Raw genomic sequence first — 17981 nt, 5'->3', positions numbered from 1 at the left:
TCTACATCCGGAAACAGGGAGACACCACATCCACAGCCCTGTCCAAGGAGGCCCAGGATCTGTGGCACTGGGACGTCGCCCAGGGGATTTTTCTGGTGCCCTTCCATCTAGCAGGAACAAAGAACGTCATCGCCGACTCACTCAGCAGGGAGCTGCGCTTGTGCCACGAGTGGGAGCTGCGTCAGGATCAAGTGAATCGACTTTTCCAGCGATGGGGCAAACCCACGAACTCCAAGTGCCAGAGGTTCGCCAACAGGTTTCCCCAGCCGAGGAGCATGGGCAATGCTTTCTCGTTCCCCTGGGATGGCCTGTTCCTTTATGCGTTCCCTCCGTTGCAGTTTTTGCTCAGACTCCTCAACCAACTCGAGAGGTCCCATTGCAGGATGATCCTCATCATACCGGTGTGGCTGAGACAGATCTGGTACCTGGACCTTCTGGACTTGTCAGCGCCCCCCACACCCCCAATCAGGCTGTGGACGGACGCAGATCTTCTCTCCAGAGAAGGAGGCGCCATCCTCCATCACGACCTGGAGTCGCTGAACTTGCAGGCCTGGCTCCTGCATCACTAGAGGTTGGAGGGTACGATATCCTGGTGGACTGCAAGGAGGTGCTTGCAAAGTCCAGGGCATCCTCAACTCTAAAGTGCTACGGAAACAAGTGGAAGAGGTTTTCTGTCTGGTGCCATGCACAGAAGATTAACCCTCTGCGAATTACGGCCCCTCAAGTGCTGCCGTACCTGCTGTCGCTGGCCAAGGCGGGGCTAGCTCACGCCTCCATTAAGATCCATCTTGCAGCAATTTCCCGCTACACCAGAACTACGGGACGGTCATCCCTGTGGTCACATCGCCTGGTGAAGGAATTTATGAAGGGACTGTCCGATCGTTCCCGCCGGTGAAGACTCCGTCCCCGGCGTGGGAGCTCAACGTGGTGCTGACCAGGCTCATGGCGCTGCCATTCGAGCCTCTGCACTCGGCACCATTGAAATTTATGTTGTGGAAAACAGCGTTCCTTGTGGCCATCACTTCCGCACGACGATATAATTCTGCCTAACACTAGACAACATAACATGAAATGAGTATTCGTCACCCACTCCATTCACCCAGGTCCCACCCCATAGGCATACCCCAGTCTGGCCTGGAGTTCCCCACAATGCCATATATGGAATTTCACCCCAACAGCCAGTCAGGGGGAATGGACAGAGTCCGGGCTTCCCAGGACTTTGGGAACAAGGTAATGGGCGATGGAAAACAAGAACCACAGGGGCCATCTTGTCTCCTATCAGGAATCAACTGATTCCAATGATTCCAATGGCAGGGTCTGGGTATCTCACAAGGGAGGATTCTCGGAGCACCTGTAAAATTAAGCATGGAGCTTCCACCAGCCCATACATGGCTCTGTGAGCCACACAAAGGTGACCAAAAACATAAACTAGGGGCACAGGGTTGTACCCCCACCCATGGGTGCCATAAGGGTATCCCAAGGGTCTGTACACCAAACCAGAAAGAGGAAGAGCCGCACCACACATGAACTCCTGCGCAGAAAACAAGACAGAACATACATGAAAAAGCAATAAAGGACTCGAAGGCCTTGTCCCTCCGATGTATTTCCAGCATCCGTTTGTCAGGGCCAGTACGGCGCAACCAGGATTATTTTGCAGTGATATTTGCCTGTCATCTGGATTGTTTTCCTGATGAGAGGGTTTTAGGGAGAATTCTCTTCTAAGGCTAATTTCCCTTACCAGTAGAGTCCCCCAGCAACTTTGCTGGATTTGAAGGGTTTATTTTTTTCTCCTGCTATGAGCGAGACCCTTTTTTTCCCACTCTTAGACAGTTTGCTAGTGTGTGTGTTTTAGGCTATCTTGTGTGCTTATGGTCTATGGGGTTTTTCTCACCCTCATTGGAATCATCTTTCTAACATGTGTGTTACACAGCACCCTCCGTGCTGTACCACAGAGGTGTCATAGCGACCCCCAAACATAGACTCCATACCCTGGGACTGACTACTGTCTCCCAAGGCATGTTAAGTCCCCATTGACTTTACTAGTCAATTATGAACTAAGCCAGTACAACCCATCTTACTATGGAAGTACTGGAAAGAGTTAATAGTTTTTCCCTAGTGTTCATTTTCGAGGGGGTACCGTACAGTCCCTCTCTCAAAAGTTTCTGCTGGTGGCTGTGGTTGCTACCGTAAATATTCGACCGCGAATATTTCCCTATGGCATTTTCCCATTGTTCAAGGCTACCACTTTTACTGACAGCCTCTAACATACCGCCGGTTTATGTTAATAACTTTACTCCGGTAGGATTTTATTGCCACAACTTTAATATTTCTTTCTTGTGTCTTTCTCTATAATCCTAACCCAGGTCGGGGATCCTTTGTTCGTCCTTTTGGCTGGCTTCTGCACAGAAGCCCTTCCTTCGGCGCCACTGGGTCTGGGGTAGACAGGATATGTGGGAGGGGGAATAGGCACCCTGGGCAGGGTTGCCTACGCAACTCAAGTCGCACTCTGCCCTGATAGGTTGGGGGGGGGGGGCATTCTCCCGCAAGGAGAGCCTCCCCACTGTGTGAGTGACAGCTAGGCTGTATGAATGGTGGTCTTGCTGCATAAAAGCAGGGTCCTGAGGACTGGAGGACAAGAAGTCGCCACTGGATCTAAGAAATCGAAGAGGAGAGAAGCTGAAGACATCTGCAACGACTGAACCACTGGTGAAGCCCTGCTGCAGATCCTCACCACTTTTTTCCCACGACTTGAGAAGATCTTACTCTGCAAGAGTCTTCTTCCCTTGAGCTGGTGGGGCCAACCAGTTCGTCAATCGCCTTCCAGGACCTGCCTTGGTCATATCGCCAGTGCCCTGCACTCGGAGACCGGATAACCAGGCACCCGTCCACCAGGACCGCGTTTTAAAGGAGCGTACCTTTTATTTGTTTTGGCAGCAACGCGGCTGGTTTCATCCCTGGGCAGTGCAGTAACTCGAACCTTCCTCCACGATGAGAGCCTCTCTTCCTCTGCTGGATTTCCCAAACTGCAGCAACTGCCAGCAACTACCGCCACCGCCGGAGCCTCTTCTACTTTAAAGGTACATTGTTCCGCCAGGCCTCCCGTTTCGTTGGGTATCGCTAAAGGTGTTTTAAATCCTTTACTTACCTACTGGGTTGGCCGCCCCTATCATCTAACATTGTCTTTCACCTTCTGCAACCGCCTTTTCGAATCGTTAAACAAAGACCTGACTGCAGCTACTTGAACAGTTTGATCCTGGGCACATCACCTTGTACCATTGACACTGGCACAAGCCTTTTGACTCTGGCTAAATCTGTTACAGCTGCCTTCTCTAGATTGCTTCTCACCTAGAAATGTGTTGGTGCACCTAACTCTTATCACCACCCTTTTTCTTCCCCTTTTTTAAACTTGTGAAGTGCCATTTTACTCGGTTTTCACCTCATTATTGCATATGCTGAAGTACTGCCTTGTCTGTTCACAATCTACTTGGGAAGTGTTGCTGGTGTGTTAAAGAGTCTAAACCTGTATAACGTGTCCTTTCCCTCCCTTTTGAGAAATTGCTAGAGTGCCATTTCTGCTTGGTTTTCACTGTGCCGTTTTGCTCAGTTTTCACTCTTGCTCAAACTTGTCTACAATTCAAATAGGGAGTGTGGTATATCTTTCTGGACTAATTTAACTTGCTTTAGTAATAGTGATTTGTGTGTGAACATCAGAGTGTGTAAAATAAATATATATATTCTTTTTGATACAAAGATTTGGTCCGTGTTTCCTTGTTCCATAGTACTGAGACCCTAATGTGTAAACCCTGAATACTGCTCATCTCCCTCTTGAGATAAGTCTCACTGCTTAGCCACAGCTACCAACTAAATGTTTGTGTTACAGACTGATACCAAAGGGGATTTCTTGCATATACCTGTAGTCTTAATCTTCTGTAGTGCTCCCTAAGGGAACTGCACTGGATTCTGCCTAACAGAGGGAACAGCTGGAACACAAATGCGTTTATGCCGGTCTATGGGAACAAGAATGCGTCCCCGAGAGTCGGGATGAGGGGTCCTGCTTGTGAATTTCATCCACTGCTTGTTGCTCTGAGTGGCGAAGAGGTCCAGGGGAGGACGACTCCATGTCGAGAAGATTTGGGATATTTGGTCATTGTGTAGTTGCCATTCATGGGACTGCGACAAATCCCTGTTGAGGGTGTCCGCTTATTTGTTTTGTATTCCCGGGAGGTGGCAGACTTGAAGCAGAATGTTGATGTGAATGACCCAGTGCCAAATGGTCTGCGCTCCTTGGAACAGGGCGTTTGACCGCTCTCTGCTTTTTTACCGCAAATAAAACCTTGTGGTTGTGTTGTCTGTGAGGACTCGTACCACCAAATTCTTGATTAGCGGGAGGAAAGATTTTGGGGCCCAATATACTGCCTGCAGCTCCAGCACATTTATGTGGAGGACGTATTCTTCGGGGCTCCACAGGCCTTTGACTTGATGTTCATCTAGGTGAGCTCCCCATATCGCCAGGGATGCATCGGTCACAATCGTGAGATGGTAGTTGAGCTCCACAAGGGGCATCCCCTTTGCTATGTTGTAGGGGCATGTCCACCATTTTAGGGTTTTTGAGAGAGTGAGTGGTGGTAATCTTGTCTGACCGTGGCCTCTTGCTTTCTATCACCTGTTACCTTACTGTTCCTGAAGTCCCGGGAAGCCCTGACTCTGTCCCTTCCCCCTAACTGGCTTTTGAGTGGAAGTTCCATATATAATTTTGTGGGGAAGTCCAGGCCAGATCGGCTGGAGCCTTCCCAATGACTGTTTGTTGTGGGTACGCCCGTGGGGTGGGACATGGGTGAATGGAGTGTGTGACGAATATACATTCTGTGTTATGGGTGTCTAGTATCTGGTGTTTGACACAATGACTGAGACAGCCCTATTTGAAACTGGTATGATTGCAGTGTGTAGTGCTGAATGGCAGAGTGCTTGGATGGAGAAGAATGGCCTGAATGCACCATGCACCTGATTTGCTTGCCTGACTGCCCTTCTGAGTGAGTGGTTGCCTGAGTGTGACCCAGCAGAGTGAATGGGTCGATCAATATTATATCTGGGGGCCTCTCACTGCTAGAAATCGTTCAGAAGCTGAAGTTGATGCTTACTCTTGAAGCTGAGCCAGAAGAAGGTTCCCTTCGTTGCATTCTGAAAGCTGATGTGCCTTCAAGAACTGATCCAAGAGAGGACCTGGCTAGGAGACCTCTTTCCGAGGTTCGAGGGACCATCGTGCACCAGCTGATCTTTGCCATAGCTCCCTGGTAGACAGACCTACGAAAGGCTGCTGACCGGAGAAGGGGACCGCTGAGGAGAACGAAGAGAAATACCGGACAGCCGTCCTCGACCAGAGCCGCAGTGCTCCCTTTGCCGAAGAACATTTGATCCAAGTACACCCTTGCTCATCCTCGTCGACAGCTTTCGTCCTGCCAGAGAAAGTCAAGGCCCCCGACGACAGAGGAGAAACCGCCAGTGGGTTTCCCGCCACCCAAAGATCTCAGACGCCGACAAAACTACTGAAGCCAGCCGTGGTTCACGTCCCGTTCGCCGACGACCCGACGCCCTTCCTGGGCCAAAGTTCTTCATTGATTCTTTCCGGCAACGAACATTCGACGTCGAGGTGCTCTGCATGCCTCTTCTTCACAGAATGTTCACGAGCTTTCGTCAACGAGCACCACGAAGATCGAAGGTGCTCCCTCTACGACAATGTTCACCTCTTTCTTCACCGAATCTCGGCGACCCGCGGCTCCTGCCTTAAAGGGAGTGGGCTCAAGAATGGCCTGTCGACGACTCACCGAAAATAACTCTACGAAACCAGGTACTTTGGGTCACTAGAACTTTTATAGGAGATAAGACTCTAATAGACCATATCTGGTCTGGGCTCTTAGTGCAGTTTCATTTACAGGTTGCCCAGGTGGGGGGGGGATCCTCATACATAACTGTGCCTAGTTTTAGGGTCCGAGTATTCTGCCAATTGTCTAACCAACTTGTTTTCCTACTAAATCTATGGTTGATATAGTGTTGCTGTATTGATTTGTATGTTATTTGAACTGAGTACAGTTGATGCATTTTAATGGAATCGGAGTAATAGTGGTGCTACCTAGAACTGTATATATTTACCATTTTAGAATTGTCGGAGCACAAAGTGTTTTATTGTGATATTGTACATAAAGGGAACTTAAATTTATAAAGAGCAGTGTTTTAACTTAACAGACTTTCCTTTGTGGGTGCTTGGGGACTACACTATACTTAAGAATCAGCCTGCATCACCTCCTGAGAGGTTAAGACTTGATTGCTCGTCCATAGCTACCCTATAGCGAATCTTGGCTGGGGTCCTCTGTGCCTCTGCTCTGCAATATAGAGAGCAGGAGTAGACACCCCTCCTCCAGTCTTTACACAGACCTGGTTCTCTGACCTCCTTCAACTGGCTACGGATGATCCAGTTCATCTAGGATCTCACGCCAATCTCCTGCCGCGGAACAGCAGGTTGCTTCTACATCATGACCTGGGTTCCCTAAAATTAACAGCATGGCATCCTTCAAGACTGCCAGTGTATTCTAGCGGCGGCTAGGGACCTGTCCACTAACATTTCCTACAACCACAAATGGAAAAGGTTCTGTACATGGTGTGCACAGTAGCCAAACCTTCAACCACTGGCAATAAAACACCAACAGGTTCTTTCCTAACATCTCATTTTGGCAAAAGGTCTAGCGATCCCCTCTATAAAGAGGCACTTGGCAGCAATTTCTAGTTTCACAAGGAAAAGAGGATCACCTCCTCTCTACAGCGACAGGCTACTCAAACACTTCTTAAAGGGGCTTTTTCATACCTTTCCTCCAAAGAAACGGATTCCACTGGCATGGAGCTTGTCCTTCCGGTCTTATGAAAACTCCTTTCAAACCTCTATCCACAGCACACATCACGTTTGTGACCTAGAAAGTGGCATTCTTAATAGCCATTACATCCTCTAGACGAGTTTCAGAACTACAAGCTTTAATAGTAGATCCTCCTTATCTCCGAAAGCGATACTTTCCACCAGTCCTCACTTCATCCTAAAAGTGCTATCATTGTTTCACAAGAATGCAACCACAACTTGCCCTGCATTCTTTCAAATCTCCATTTCCCCTGGGGAGAGAGCCCTGCACTCTCTGGACGTGAAATAGGCATCAAAATATTATCTTGACCAAACAGCCTTTTGTCGCCTTTGGCCCATCAAACAAGGGAAAATCCATTTCAAAACAAGGCATTGCAAGGTGGATATCCTCAGCGATTTCCGTCTGCCACACAAAGGCCAACAGGCCTCTGCAAATTGTGGCTAGAGTGCTGTCTACAAGGGCCATGGCTTCCTCTTCGGCTCCCTGGTCCGGAGTGTCCATCAAAGACATTTGCCAGGCGGCAATGGGCAGTGCCTCACACATTTACCAGGCCCTACTGTTTACAACAGCAGCATGCTGAAGACGTGCAGACGGGACGAGCAGTCCTTCAAAGGCTGTTCCAGTAAGGTAAACTCACAGCTTCCGGGGTATTTTCTTGTACTTTCTCCAGCGCTGGGATCTTTCTTGGATTCACATGCGCCCTCTAGCCTGCGCCCTCCAGGCAAACATCCTCTACAGGGGGTGGGAAGTATCCTCCAGCTGGAGTGGTTAAAATCTGAGGGGAAGCTGTTGGTGCGGATCTATGTACTCAACGTCCTATTGGTGGGGACCAAAGGCACCCACAACGACGTCGATGGGACACTCAAGGTAAGTTTTTCCATAGGAAAATGAGTAAATCAACGTAACCAGGGATTCCCAGCCTGACTGGGAATTCACAGCATGTGAATCCATGAAGGATACCAATGCTGGAGAAATGGAGTTACGGGTAAGAAACTACTCCCTTGAGTTTGTGGGCCTTGGAAAATAAGTATGCTAGACAGCAGCTCTGGATGGACATCGAACTTTATTCAACTCAACGTGGAACTAACGGTTCCATCCACACTCTTCCTTTTCCCCTTGCGTCACCAGCCACTCCCCTTTAACTTGAATGCCTTTCTTACAAGGGGCAGAGGCAGTTAACACCACTCCCGGACAGATGTTCACACTTCCGGGTTAACATAGATGTTCACACTTCCGGGTTAAACCCAACGGGTAGGCCTCCAGATCACTTGCTGAGGCCTTTCACTTTCGTCACCGGACGAGTCGTGCTCCATCGTCTTAGCTGCCACCTGTCGTCAATGGCAGGTCTCGCTTGGAGGGACCCATAGGTCATCTCGTGCTACCTTCGGATTTGGCTTCGGAGGGAGCGGTTCAGTTTTCTCTCCTGACAAAGCGCTTGAATAGAGAGCTGTTCTTTGTGACCTCTCTCTCTTCGTTCTGGGCCGTCACCATTGTTCCCTTAACCGCCACCACGTTCATCAGCTCCGGGGCATACCGCAAGTCTGTCTTCCTGGTGCTTGGTTGTTGGATAAGGACTTAGTCTCCAATCTGAAGGTCTTTGGGCACTGCTCCTCGCCTCAGATCTGACTCTAGTTTGGTTCTCTTTCTGATCAGTATTTTTTTGGATGACTTCTGCATCTTCTTCCCCTATGACATTAGAGTTCCTCACAATTTGAGTGTGCACGTCGTACCGCATCATGAGCTCTGCTGGGGCCTTATTGGTGGCCTCATGTGGCGTGTTACGATAGTCAGGCAGGAGTCTACACAAAGCTTGGTGGGGACTGGTTCCCTCTTTCCTGGCTCTTTGCATCGTCTTTTTGATCGAGGCCATGAACCGCTCTGCCATTCCATTGGCCTGTGGCCACCTGGGAGTTATCTTCTGGTGCTTGAACACCTGATGTTTTGCGAATGTTGCAAATTCCTGGCTGTTAAAAGGCAGCCTGTTGTCCGACTTGATTACTCTGGGAATACCCCACTCTCTCAGGACCTTGTCGAAAGTCAATTCTACGTGGGAGTACGCCGTGGTGGCTACTCTCGACGATGGGGATACGAAAATATTCATCTATCAGCAACAGGAGGTATTCTCCTGACTCCATAGGTCCATAAAAATCAACGGTGACTCTCTCCTAGGGTCGATCCGGGATGTGCGTCGGTTGTAGCGGTATCTGGGCCTCTGCTCACACTGTGCACCGGCAAGCAAAACAGTTCTTCACCCAGGTATCGACAAGTGAGTCTAGGAAAAGAAACCAGACATGGCATGGCATGGCATTGCAGTTGCCTCTTCGTGTTTTTGGCCTCCAATGTCCTTCATGAGCCGTCTTGATCACATCAACTCTGAGTGCCTCAGGGATGATTATTCGGTAGCCTCTCAGTAGGACAGCGTAGTCTTTGACGGCCAGCTCAGTGTGAATCCTTGCCAGTCTTTCAAGCTCCTCTCTGAATACCTCTGGCTGGCTTAGCATCGCTCGTTGGTAGTCCTTCCATTTATTGTTGTTTGTGAGAGTCTTGGCCAGCGCCAACGTAGGGTCAGCAGCCGACGCAGCTGCAACTTCCTCAAGGGACATTGCCGGGGGCAGTGAGCTGGCGGCAACATAATCAATGTATTTGACATCTCCTGCCCGAGTGGTCGGGGGTATCCTCAGGGTGGCGAGATAGGTAGTCAGCCGGATTCAGGTCACCCCCGGGCCTGTGGACAATGTCATAGTTGTACTCCTGTAGCCTGATCCCTCGATCCTGGGGGGCATCTTTGTGCGCGGGTTCCCAAACAGGTACAGCAGTGCTTGCAGATCTGTGATCAGCGTAAATTTCTTCCCGATAATGAAGTTATGGAAATGCTGACAGGCCCAGACGGCTGCCAGGCTCTCCTTCTCGGCTTGCGAGTACGTGGATTCAGGAGCAGACTGGGCTCTGCTCGCATAAGCAACGATATGCCTGGGATGTATGTCCACGCCTCTTGTTTGCGCCAGGATGCTCCCAGGCCAGCTGGGCTGGCATCTACGGTGATTTCAGCCAAAATATGCAAGACAGTGGGCTTCTGCCAGGGCTCGCTTGATGGATTCAAAGGTCGACTGACGGGCATGAGACAATATGAAGATGAAAGGCGTCTCTTTTTGTAGCAGCTTCTGTATGGGCTCTGTGATTGATGCATAATGCGCAATATATATCAGGCACAGTATCCAGCCATGCCCAGGAAGGATCCAACGTCAGCCACTTGGAGTGGCTCCTTCAAGTTGGTGCTAGTACTGACTTTCTCCGGGTCAGGAGTCATGCCCGCGGTGGAGAAGATGTGGCCGAAGAACTTCAGCTTACACTTGCTGAAACGACATTTGTCGATGTTGAGTGTCAGACCAGCGTTTTGTACGGCTGCGCAGGTGGCTAGCAGCGCAGCCTTGTGAGCCTCCCGGGACATGCCAAATACAAGAATGTTGTCGCTGTAGTTCAGCGTGCCATTGATGCGCCTGATCATCTGTCGGATAAACTCCTGGACAATTTTGGCAGCCGACGAGATGCCTAAGTTCAGACGTCGTTAGCCAAAAAGGCCTTTCTGTGTAGCGAACGTCGTAATGCCTCTTGATATAGGGTGGAGTTGCAGTTGATGATATCCCTGAATGAGATCAAGGTCTGAAAACATCACTGACTTGTTGAGTTGCACAGTCGTGTCCTCTATACATGGCTCCGGGTTGCGTTTTGTTTGGATTGGAGCATTCGCCATCCTCATGTCTACGCACAGGCGTAGTCGATCACTGTGCTTCGGCATGATGACCAAAGGAGACACCCACAGCGTAGGGCCTGTGGCCGGCTCGATGATGCCATCACACAGTTGGGGAAACTTGGCCAGGACTACCTCCTTGGTGATGAGGTCATGGAGAGCAATCGTGTCAATTGCACAGACTGTACCTTCCCATCTCAAACTCTCCCCCGACGAATGTATGTCTCCTTCGCAGAAATGGATGTCAATGAGCACGATGCCATGTGGTAGCTAAGGATACACCTGCCCTTCGTTGGGCTCCTGATGGCTTGGATGGTTGTGTCCACCTTCAAGCCTTTGTGGCGGAGTTGGCGTTTGAAGTGTCCAATGGCATGCAAGGGTGAAGTCGCCCCCCATTGGAATATCCTTGAATATGTCTTCTCCAGGGGAGGCTTGTCTGGAATTTTCAGGTATTCTTGCTCCCCCCATGATATTGAGTCGCACCAGAGTCCACTAGAGTATGTAAGAGGTTATTACCCATTTTGACTAGGATTCTCGGGGCTTCTTTCGCCTCTGTCGTCTTGAATGAGATTGACGCACTCATCATGCAGCGGTTGGTCATAGTTGGCGACGTTCTGGTATGATATGGCTTGACTTGCGTCATACTCTTGATATTCACGAGGGGGCTCATCATATTCATCGACCACGCGGGAGCGCTGGTCATAGTAGCCGTAATCCTTGGGGGTAATCTGCCACGTGTTGATCCTCGACAGACCTGACGTAGCAACATTGGTTGGGTTGGTATAGTCTGCTTTGGTAGTATTGGGGTTGTGGTGGCTGGTTAAACATTCTGTTGGGCAGCTGTGACCTCGGGGTAGGGCATGGCCTTCCTTCTCTGCATACGGATTGAAAATGTCGTCCTCTTCCACAGTTGGCGAAGCTCTGAGTTGAGGCTGAGCAGGACCCTGAGTGTGGGAACGCCATGCCGCACCTGTAACATTCCCTCTGTGCTCTGGGTCCAGGCTGGTTGGTCGTCCTGGAGGGTGCACATCCTCTCTCACATGGGCGTTGCGTCACACCGATTGTACTGCCGCGATGATGTCAAAGCTGCCGTGCTTTGACGCAGGGGTGCCTGTCATGGAGGTGGCTTGGACGATGACACTGTCGAAGATTCTCGCGAGTTCACCGACTTCATCTATTGAGAGGGCCTTTTTGAGCAATTGCTTCTTGAAAGTGGGTGACGGGCAGCCCTCGAAGACTCGCAGTCGTATAGCTTCATCTAGGGAGAACGCATTTAATTGACAGGGGCCCCTTTGTCCCTCAGACGAGTGATGGATTTGTCGACTGGCTCTTCCGCTCTCTGCGTGCATTGATTGAGCATGTATCTCTCGTTATCTGGGTTTGGTTCGATTACAAGTTTCCTGTTTAGGGCGGTGATCAGAGAATTGAAGTCTGGTTGATCAGCTGCCGGAATAGTCTTGACAATGGTTTTTATTTAGCTGCCGATCAGGTTGATGAATACATCCCGCAGGTGGGGCGAGTCCCCCTCACCCGACGCCCTAACTAAGTGGTGAAAGTCCTCCATCCACTAGGTCCATCAGGCCCTTTGTCCGCTTGCAGAGTCATGGAGAAAGGTAGTGGCATCCGCAACATGATCGACTTTGCCCTGTGTACACGGGGCGGCGAGTTAGGGTTGTAGCCTTGTGATGGAGAGGAAGCGGCTTGATGTATATGGGGTCACGGGTGCGTGGAAACTGGTACCTGGAGTGCTGGGCGAGTGAACCCTGGGGGAAGTCACGTCTCAGCAGGGCTAGCTGTGTTCCTGGTCTGGGATTTTGCTCTGGGTTGTAGCCCGTGGGTTAGAAGCTCCTTATTTGTGAGTGTCCTCCATGTGCCCCTGATCGGCGTTAGAGGGTGCTTGGGTTGCCCCAAACGCTGAGGAGCTCGTGTGAGGCTTGGGCAGGCCTTTGGTTAAGCAAATGCTGGTGCCGGCCAGCGTAGGCCTTCCTGAGTAGTCGGCGTGTGTAGGGCTGTGCCGTGCGTGTAGGGACGCCCTTCCTGCATGCTCCAGTGTGTGAGTCGAATGTTGTGGGGTGTCCACCCGTCCACGGCGTGACACCGCTGTTCAGAGCGGAGTGTTTGGATAGTTTGGGCAGATGGAGGTGCTGGTGCAGGAAAATACACGTAGCACCTGCTCTGTGAGGCGCTTGGAATGTAGAACGCACGTGGAGCAGCGTTCCAATCCTTTATTGCCGTAGCAAACGGTCTTTCGGCGTGTGTGAGTCACGTGGAGTCGGGCTGTATGAATGGTGACAGGCAGAAGAATGAAATCGCCAACCTTCCGGCGTACATACAACATCAATGATAGTTTATATCCTTTCACTGAACCTCTTAAGGCTTCAATCATCTTCAGATTGTCCAAACCTTTACATTATCAAATTGGTTTTTATTCAAAGATTCATCAGCAGAAGCCCAGGACGATGCATTTCGGACTTTAGGTCCTCCTTCAGAGAGGGCTCTAAAACATAGTAACAAACATGAAGTTATAATTACCCCGTCTCCTCTTGCTTTCTATATTGTTATTTTTAAAAAAAGGAACGAAAATAACATTGTGGCTATTGCAACATACCTGTCAAGTAGTGATCATAACTTGAATTTTGTAATATTCACTTCCCTTGAAGCAATATTTGCACCGCTTGATCAGAAGTCCTTGGAAATGGACTTTGTACAAGAAGCAAAAAAGAGTTGCAGACTATAGCAGTGACCTGTGTGCAGAATTACCACAGTTATGTCAATAGTACATACACCAGACTTCCAGTATGTCATATGAGGCTATTACCTTGGTCTTTATCCAGACATTCTTTCAAGTACATAGATTTGAGGGACCCGTCTAAGTCGAAGATATGGCTGAGAACATAATCTCCTTATTCCTGCAGTGTATGCTAAAAGTAAAAAAATGCCAGGCTTAAAGGGTGCTCGGAGCTAAACCGTTATTGACATTTACTGTAGTTTGACACAGTAGAGGTATGCACATTGTAGTGGTGTTTCAAAAAAAGCGCTTACCTTATGTAGGCATGTCTGCATCAAAGTCTGAAGTTTATGGCTTGCCGTGGTCTGTTGATGGAAGGCTTAAGTCTACATCCTAACACGGAAATCTTGTTTCAGTTACTGTATTTCAATTAGGCCATCTTGCACGGTGTGTCTACGTGATATGTGATTACGTCACTTTGTTATTATTCTTCGTGCCGCTTGTCAATGGTGTTGAAGGCAGGAGGTCTAAGGGCATCTCCGCGTCTGCAGCAACACTGGTTGCCAGGGACACCAGGCCGCCGAGGCCCTCCAGAAGCTTATCTACCTATGCGTCATCACATCCGACCCCAATTGCGTAAAAGCGTGTTCGTGCGGTGTCATGGGAAATGTAGTAATGCTGTGTAGTTATGTGTGCGTAATGCTTCTCTGAGCTGCGAGCCAGTATTATGTATACAGTTAGCATGGATGCCAAACACATAATGCATATTTATGTGTTTGTATGTAAGCAAATATACACATGGTAATGCGAGATATGAGTGGAAATATTGGCCATAGGATAGCTCTCGGTGTATATAAGAATGGCTCACAATCAGCACGACGTGGCATCTAGTGCGTATCACCTTAATTATCATATGAGCACCCGGACAGCCAAAGTAGTAAAATAGCAAGACGGCTATCGTACATATATGTAAATATAGTCAACTGGCTAGCTGCGGAATATTGAACTGATGTCAATATTGCTGGTATTGATAAAAAATGGGTAACTCTCATTAAAGAGTTGTCCAGAGTAGACCTGTTGTATACGTGGCAAAAATCATCGGGATGATTGGAGGATATGTCTGTAATTGTAAGAAGATTTATTTTGAAAACCTAAGAACCTAAGTTAGGTTATCACTGTCGTCCCTCGATACAGGAGTTACATGGAGGTACTATGTTGCTGAAGGGCTGATATCTCTATCTGTGATTATAAGCAATTGTGCTATATTATGGTAACATTATAATGCGTGGGATTAGTGCCTAGATAATGATCTAAATGTCATGTCTAGATGAATACAAAAGAAAGGAGGTCAATGTAAGTTACAAGAGGCTGTAGTGGGCAAAATTGAGATTAGTATTGACGTAACTCCTAATGGTGCATAGTGATGTTGATTTTAAGACACTTATCCATTCATATAGGTATATGCTGGTGGTAATATGCTCCACTAGAATTGATTTCTACAGTGGAGAAACCTTGCAACTGATAATAGTACACCTGTTGGTACTGCAAGGGAATTTGCAACTTGGATACGTGTCAACCCATGTTGGTCTGGATACGTGTTCATTGTAAATATTAAATTGCCATGTTATGCATGATATTGCTAACTGTTAAACCAGGTAATCTGTGCTAGAGTATTTTAAGTTAACTAATCATTCATGTTCATCATAGTGGTAAAGCATACTCCTACATATTGCACGCTGTGTACATGGTCAATGCTTGGCGGTCATCACAAGAATATTTATCAAAAAAGGGCACCTGGTTAATGCCTCGCTCTGCCCAGGTGGGTTATTACGTATAACGAGGAAAGTGAGCGAGGTCAAGGGGTACCTGGCTGTTTAACGAAAGGTGCACTCACTCCTATGGGGGTACACGATGACTCCTAACATAGATGTATCGGGACGCTTTTCAGTACCACAGTTGGATTTTAATGAAACTGTAGTGAGTGTTAATAGATACACTTGACTGAGGGTTAACACAAGAAACAGTATTTACACATATATGGTTTAGTAACCAAGTAGTACAAAGCAAATGCAAGTGGATTTCACTGTGCAGAACAACCTGCACACTTGTTCTTAGATGCGGGCATTTTCACATCTTCTAGTCATGCCCACCCCCGTCACACCGATAGCATGCTTTTCGCACAGTGTTTTTCGTTTCAAGGAACGCTTCCCTAAGCCCCTTGTTGTTCCTTTGTCTCCGCAGCCTTTCAGCTTGCGGTTTCCTTGCGTACTCGCCACGCCAGCCTCCCCCACCTCATCATGGACGTCGATAGGCTCCCCCAAGGTAAGCTTGGCTCTTACCGGTTTTTATCGCTAGGTGTATTCCCACTCCTTTTGGCTAATCACAGCCCCTCTGTCATCCCCACTCCCACAGGAATGGCAATTTCTAGGACCTAAAAAATCCTCCAGTGTACCTCTGACACTGCCACACGCTGAAGTTACAGCACACCCAAGTTCCGGTAAGCACCGGTCCTTCTTAAACTTAACCTATACCTGTGCTAGATACCTACGTTTGTGCCCACTCCTAAATACTTCCGGTCTGTTTATCTCTACAGACCCCACAAGATACTCCACGCTTTGGAATATCCTGTCCTGATGAAGGCCACGCCACCAGAGCTTAATTCAGCTCATTTACTGGCCGAAACACTGTCTTGTTGACTGTTGTATTGTCCTCTGTTGTCTTGGTTCAACTCTACATTGTTCAGATGTATATTTGCTGATTGCTCCATGCTATCACCTCACTAAATCCACTGGTCTCCTTCCCAAGGACCCCTCAGTGGATGTGCAAGCTTTGATAAAAACACCGCAAATATTTTGCATTTGCTTTGTACTACTTGGTTACTAAACCATATATGTGTAAATACTGTTGTATCTTGTGTTAAACCTCAGTCAAGTGTATCTATTAACACTCACTACAGTTTCATTAAAATCCAACTGTGGTACTGAAAAGCGTCCTGATACATCTATGTTAGGAGTCATCGTGTACCCCCATAGGAGTGAGTGCACCTTTCGTTAAACAGCCAGATACCCCTTGACCTCGCTCACTTTCCTCGTTATAGGTCATCACAAGAAGCAATGTAGATCACGTTCTTCATTGAGACGCTGGAGAGACAGTGTCTAGTCTGTCAATCCAGAAGGCCTTCCTTTGTTCGTTTCTTTGTGAGATTTGTCTGTAGATCTGATGGAACCCATATCACAAGTATTTTTAGTTAATTAAAAAGATGTCCAATACATTTTTCACTTGTAGTGATTTCTGATGAGAACTATGGGGAGCATCTAGACTTCTGTTTATTTGGAGGGGAAAAAAAAGCGGACTGATGTTTAAATGCTCTCCCTTCTCCGGTTGCCCCCCACAAACTGGTATACACATCCCAAATCCATAATTTTCTCACAACTAACCAACAGACACAGTTCTCCTTTTCAATTCATGCTATGTCCTGTCTTTAGGAAAAAAAATGTGTAGGTACACTTGTACTGAGGATGCTGAATTGTCGATTTGCCACATGCTGAGGGGAAGGGAAGTGTGTGAAAGATTACAAGAGCATACAGAAAAATGGGATGTAGGGACATAATGTTATGCTAGTTAGTTATGTAGCACCTTCAAGGCTCTTAAGCGGTCTCCAAACTGAGGATGAATCTGCGTAAGCTATAAAATGTTTCCTAAAGAATAGCTACACTGTTTCTTTTTTGTTTTTTTAGCTAAAAAGATACCTTCTCATAAACACATGGATAATACTGCCCATTTGCAGCCACATTTTAACAAGTAAGTGAAAGTGTCATTTTACGAAAACTGAATGGACTACTTGATCTTCGCTTGTAGGAATTCTTTTTACCAGAATGTTGATTCATTTTAAAAATTATCTTTGTATTTAAATTTGTTATGAGGAATCCGAAAAACCAGTTGCCTTGATTCCCTCCATGTTGTCATAATATTCAGCACTTCTGACCTGATCTCGGTGTCCAGCCCCAAACCCCTTATCTGGACAGACCACTCAGCACTACCTTCCTCTCTCCGCACACCGACCCCACAACCCATGGTCCACCCGATCCCACCACACGACCACAAACGCTGGAACATGGTCAAGGTACTGCCGACCTGGCTGAAGCCTTGCTATGCTCACTCCCAGCCACAGACCAACCTCTACCTATCGAATCGTTTGACTCTGGGTTCAATGACTCACTCATCCCTCTCACCCGCTTACACCCGCAAAGGACCAATCCCCAAATGGTTGACGCCCCACCTGAAAACTCAAAACCCATAACCGCTCCGTCGAGCGCAAATGGCGAGCATCAAAACCCCCTCCCCCCCCCCCCCCCTTAGCAAATCCCTGTCCTGAACTGCTGCAGCAGTAGTAAAGATCTCCTCGGAATTTGTGAATCCCACTTGAACCTCTGCCCCTACCATGCCCATGCAAGCACCCTGCAACTCACTGTCCCATCACTTCTACAAAACAGCACTGGACAGGACGTCCACCCTTAATGTCAAACTCTCCAACCTCACCCCCCTACCCAACACCCGCCGCTCAAGATCCCACCTCCACCAGCGCTCACTTTCTACTCCTTCA

At 48.3% G+C, this 17981-nt stretch overlaps 1 long non-coding RNA gene across 1 annotated transcript in view; it reads left to right on the top strand.

The window, feature by feature from the left end:
* LOC138488715 (uncharacterized) overlaps positions 1-17181 on the top strand; it is a 346642-nt gene extending 329461 nt beyond the window's left edge. The window contains exon 4 of the long non-coding RNA XR_011274702.1: positions 17116-17181. This is a non-coding gene — a long non-coding RNA (uncharacterized lncRNA). The remainder of the gene's footprint in view (positions 1-17115) is intronic.
* Positions 17182-17981: the final 800 nt, after the last annotated feature.

The sequence above is a fragment of the Ambystoma mexicanum genome, chromosome 9 (assembly GCF_040938575.1).
Source record: "Ambystoma mexicanum isolate Mex_15411 chromosome 9, UKY_AmexF1_1, whole genome shotgun sequence".
NCBI classification, from domain to species: Eukaryota; Metazoa; Chordata; class Amphibia; order Caudata; family Ambystomatidae; genus Ambystoma; species Ambystoma mexicanum.
The sequence above is the reverse complement of the archived record's forward strand: the minus strand, read 5'-3'. Positions and strand labels throughout refer to the sequence as shown.